This window comes from Ammodytes marinus (genome assembly GCF_949987685.1).
Source record: "Ammodytes marinus genome assembly, chromosome: 8".
Classification (NCBI taxonomy): domain Eukaryota; kingdom Metazoa; phylum Chordata; class Actinopteri; order Uranoscopiformes; family Ammodytidae; genus Ammodytes; species Ammodytes marinus.
Genome location: NC_137212.1, coordinates 8057787 through 8063786, shown reverse-complemented (window position 1 = coordinate 8063786; position 6000 = coordinate 8057787).

The window sequence follows — 6000 nt, the reverse complement described above, 5'->3', positions numbered from 1 at the left end:
ACTCAAACAGCCAGCTGCCGAGGCTTACATGATGTCAGGGCCATTAAAGTCATGTAGCTGGAGAGAGCAGAGAGACAGATGAAAGGCCTGTCATTTAAACAGAGCGAACTATTAGAAGGCTTACAATCGCTGATGGACAGACAGCTTTACTGCCTCGGGGCTGCAGGCTGCGGAGGCCTGTAAGGTAGATACTGTAGGTAGCATGATGAGTCAGAAGTACTGTAGCGTGGATGTTACACCACACAAGTTTGTTTTATCCAATAAGAAAAGCCACACTATAATGAAGGTTGAGCGAAAATGCTGCAGGTATCACTAAAAAGGTAAGATTAATTTTGGCTGAGTCCACTCACACACACTCGCACACTGCCTCAGTTTGGATCTGCACAATCCATCAAGAGTTCAAACAGAGGTTTTTCCTGATAACATTGTACAGTTGCACATGCACACCTGTGCCTTGGCTGGCCATTGCATTGCAAACACACACACACACACACACACACACACACACAGACACACACACTCGTTTTGCTCTCAGTTGATTCTTGATAATAGGATCAAAGTGAGCAAAAACTGTTCCAGTACTTCTGCAAACAGCCAGGGAGTACATGTTCAACTCTGAAAGATCATCACATTTCAAAAGAAAAGGGATTGCTGTCTGTCTGTGTCTACAATACTGCTATGCAGTATTTACATTACGGAGTCCACTCTGTATGGGTGCATCATAATTATGGTACACTGATGAAAAGTTGCTATACATCTCCTCAAGTACCTCAGTACATGTTTGATGTGCATATTTTTTTACTGCACCACTTACAGATGTATTACTTCTTGCGCTGCAGATTAAGAATTTGCTCATACAACATTTCATCAGTTTAGAAAGAACTATGGATTGAAACTAAACTAATGCTACGTTGATGTAAATTCCTAATAAATAATCCAATATTAGAATGTGTAATAATACAGGGGGGCTATTACGCATAGTTTGTACTTTAACCATTGAGCTACGTTTGCCAATAATACCTGTAAATAAAAGTAAAAGTTAAATTATGAATACAGGAATTATCTGCATAATGCGGGATTCAACCCTCATTATTTACCTTAAGTCAAATATGTCAGTTCCTCTTCCAACTTTTGGTAAGCAGGACCAACTTAGCGCTAAGCTAGCTGTCTGCTAAAACAAACCAGATGCCAGTGAGCATGTCTGAACGCATGCAGACACACACCGGTCCCAGCCAGCTGCTGCTAAGTCAGCCACAAGCTGAGGAGCCAAGAGGAGAGAGAGAGAGAGAGAGAGAGAGAGAGAGAGAGAGAGAGACGATAGGGGCCCTGGAAAGGCCAAGGTCAGCAAGGGCCAACGTTACCGTGGCGACGTCAAACACACACTCATGCAGTCACGCAGGCAGACGCATGTTGAGAGCCACAGGGTTACCACAGTAACTTCATACAAAACACACGCACCTCATCCAGAAGAGAAGGGATGTGTGGTCGACTTTGCAGTTAATTATAGACGACGGCTGTAGGTATAGGTTACTGTATGTTCTCACTTAAAATGACTTTCTTCACACCCATCAAAGAAGACACGATCAGTCAAGAGTTCAGTGACCACAAAATCGGAGGATGAAATAGTCCATATGTCATTGACTGGAACTCAAAAAGAAGCTGCAGAAAGGTTTCTCTAACCATCCCCTAAAGATGGAATATTTACCTTACACCTATAGATCAATGTATTTTGTGTAAATGACCAACAATAAATACAATACTGATTAAAATGAAAAAGGATATTTTAATTGCAGGTTCAAGACGTTGAAATGTCCAAATCAAATCATATCAAACTCTGACCTTTTGAATGTTTCCCATGTAGCTACACCTATAAATTAATAAAATTTCTCAAAATTGTGCACAAAGTTTCTGTTCATGATAACTCCTCTGTTAGTGAGATAAAGGATTGAACTAACTCTACAGGATTTCATCCATAACCCAAACCAACCGTCTCACAGGGTGTGTGTGTGTGTGTGTGTGTGGGGGGGGGGGGGGGGGGTGTATGTGTGTGTGTGTGTCAGAATGATGGAGGGGGTGAGGGGTTTGGGTTTTCAAGCAGCCGCTTGTCCTGGTAGAAATGAAGCAGATCGGAAAAGCCCCAACAGCCCCTTCCGACACACACACACACACACACACACACACACACATACCACCACATCTTACTCAAAAGGGAAGCTTGTGACATGAGATACAGAGGAGAGTTCAGGTGCTCTGTGGGTGGCTGTCCTGATGCAGTGGCCCCATGGGAGATGGTATCACCAAAAATCATGAGTCATCTCTGAGATTCAGTATCTTTCAGGTAAACAACCAACTGCATCACTGACAAATGTGTTGCAATGGAGGGATCCTGAGAATAATTACTGTGGGGGAAAAAACTGCTATCAATTTATGTCTTATCAGATACAAACCGCTGGATATGGGAGGTTTTAAAAGAAAAAGAAAAAAAATAATAAAAAAAATGTGACTTTGTCCAGTTTCACCCTAAGCAACAAATGTCACAGGTCTTTGCCTTTACTGACTTGATTTTCTTCCATGGATGTATGCCCCCCCTACATTCTCATGTTGATCTTGAGAGAAAACACTGCACTGCTCTGCTTCAGCCTCCACTCTGTGAAAGGAAAAACCCTTCTGCCCTTTCTGTAGATTATTTATAAGATTCAGGTTCATTCACCGGTGATCCATTAGACAGACAGACACACACACACACACACACACACAAACACTAACCCACACACACATTAACATGCACGCACCCACGCACACACACACACACACACACACACACACTTGTCATCCATAACCAGGTCCAAGGAAGTGGATGAAGAGCTGCCTTCCTTCTGCCTTTCCGGTTCACAGACTAAGGAGGTCAGGGTGTTAGGTGAAGAATTAGTCTCTCCTTAGGAAACCCAATACCACCCACCTGGCCACACACAAATACACTCTCTCTCTCTCTCTCTCTCTCTCTCTCACACACACACACACACACACATACACACACACACACACACACACACACACACACACACACACACACACACACACACACACACACACACGCAGACAGTGAACAACACAAATACACCCACTAAAGCTGCTGTGATTCAAACAGTTGTGACCAATTAGAAGTACACACACACACATACTGACAAACACACACATTTGTGTGTCTAAAGAGCATTAGCTTTCTAAATATGGTGTTATGATCATCAACATGTCTGTGATATTTGACAGATTGCAATATCACAGAATTGCATCCTATAGTTGTAACACCTCAGTTTGTCCTTAAGGGGGAGACTCACACCACTTATCAGGTCTCCAACACAGCTTTTACTTTGGTAAATGATTAAAAAGTAAGAAGCCCAATAGATGTATGATTAGTGTTACTTATACACTGTCAGGAATTCACTTTGTTTCTCACATGCACTGATCATTCATTTTTGACTTACTTTAAGTCCATTGTTCAACATTGAAAAACAACACTAAACGTGTTACTTTATGTATGCAGTAAATGTCTGTCCAGAATTGAAAGCTTTTGTTTAATTTATTTATTCTAGACTAATGGTCAATTGGTATTGATTCAGCCATCCAGTTTAAAAGCCAATCCATTTATGTTCTATTTCCCTAAGAGGTATAGGACGACCATTCCGGCAAGGCTCCAGAGAGTCTTGGTCCTCCCCTGAAAGACAGATATTCATGCAAATGCAACAAGACAGACGCTAATGTACACACACACACACACACACACACACTCAAAGTGGTTGCCCAGGCCTGAGCAAGCAAGCGTTACATAGCAATACGGGTCTCTAGCCAGAGAGAGAGAACTGGTCCTATAAGCCTATTAGTACTATTAGAGATACTTGGTGGTGGTAATGATTGAAAGCCACTTAGCGCTGGTGTATTTACCAAGCGGATCAGCCTTGGCATGGTTAAACAGGCCTGATGGATTAACTCAGTCCAACACTGAGACGTATAGGCAACACACTGACCAGGGCAAACTAATGGGGATCAACCGGGTATATCAAGAAACAACATGTGTATAAGCCCAATGTGAACTATAAGTTTATGGATATAATTATTCCGAAAGCAGGACTAAATATAGATTTGTTTTTTCTTTCATCAAAACTGACAGGTGCCATATTTCAAAATCGCATCAGAGGAATGTAGTTTTTTTCCTCAACTGTGCGAGATTGTTGACCTACATTTAATAATCCATCCATCAAAAATAACTTCTTGTCGGTCATCAGTCATAGCTCCTCCATTGCCATTGTAATTCAAGTTATAGAGTATACAGGTTTGGATGTTAAATGGTAAAGATGTAGGGGTTTTGTTACATACAAGGTCTGTATATTGATGCGTTATTAATAAAAAGAAGTAAGTCTAAATGACTGCTGTGCAATACATCAATATAATGAATGTCTTGACATGGGGACAGGTAATAGTCTACGTGTTGCATAAATGATTGGTTTCAGCAATTATTCAATCTATAGATCCATCAATTTAATTAATAAAGAATGCCTTTTTATTTATTGCTCTCTATTAACATACACTGTGGTGTTGACCTTTTAGAATCTTTAAACTTGTTTTTGTGTGGAAATAGTATACTGTTGCATGTTTTAAAAGAACAGGTAGTAGCCCCCCCAAAATATAATCACACCTATTTACTGTACATCCTATAGGTACACAGTTACCTTACATGACACATACAAACAAACGTGTGTAGCCCAGAGGCAGCACACACAGGATCTATACTTCGCTGTGTGGTGAATAATTTCAACCTGTTAGGATTTAATATGACAGATAGAAGTATAGTTAAAGTTCAATTCAATACAGAGCTGGGAAGGCAGCCAGAAATTACCTGGTACTTTGCCATCCATTTCCATGACAGATACCAAGGGCATTGTGGATCACTGGCCAGCAGTCTCCTTTCTGAGGCACAACAGTATGCGTTAGGAAGCATATGGCATTTATAAGTGCATGCAACCGTGCGTGACCTTAGTTCATGATCTGACTTATGCTTTGTGAAGCCTTAAGCATACAACTGACTTCAGCTAGTGAGAGGTTCTGTAGCATGCCAACAAGACTGTGTGTGGCACAAGGGATATTAAATCTGAGTACTTTTTACAATAAAGCTATGTTGCGTAACTTTTTCATATAACTGAATGTTGGTTACATTCAAGCCATCAGCAAACAAGTTAACACAAAGTTGATTAAGCCTATGACTTCAGCAAAACTCTCTCTGTCTTTCTCAGCATGGCAGAGTGGTGTCAACCCCCAACGCAGGAGCTCAGAAAAGTCCCATGAAGAGCAGAAGAAATGTTTTATTTGTTGAATTTAAAGGTAAGAAAACACCTGAACGTACAGCAGAAGGTTTTTGTTATAGAAGAATAACGTCATGTAGATGCAGTGACTGTTGTTGGAATGACTCAGAATTCCTCATGGGGGCAACAGAAGTAACGCACTATAGCTTTAAACTCCATCAGAGGGATTTAGTTTAAGTTCAAACAAAACATCACTTCTTTTAGTAACCTTTGTAAACCCTGGGAATTCTGGGAGGTTGCTTCTCAGTTTGGATGGTTATCAGGGAAGGATTTTCAAGGATTTTCTCAGTTATAAGTTCACATTCAGAGACGTGAGATTTCCATCACCACATCAAATCCTACACGGCCCCTTTCAACCTCTCACATCAAACACTAACACTGTACTTTATCCAATCGAGCTGTGAGGTGGGAGCTCCCAGATGTTGTTGCTGCAGTGGTGTTATGTAAGAGAGTGTAACCCAGAGATTACCCTGACAGTCACGTGGATAGGACCTCTGTGCTCATGGCACATATACAAACACAGACGGATGGAGGATTACCCAAAGGATTTGCTGAGTAGTAAAGCTGTCCTTTTTTGAAGATGAGTTTGTGACATCTCTGCTTTTACAGGATAGAAAGTATAGAAAAAAAGACACGTGATACT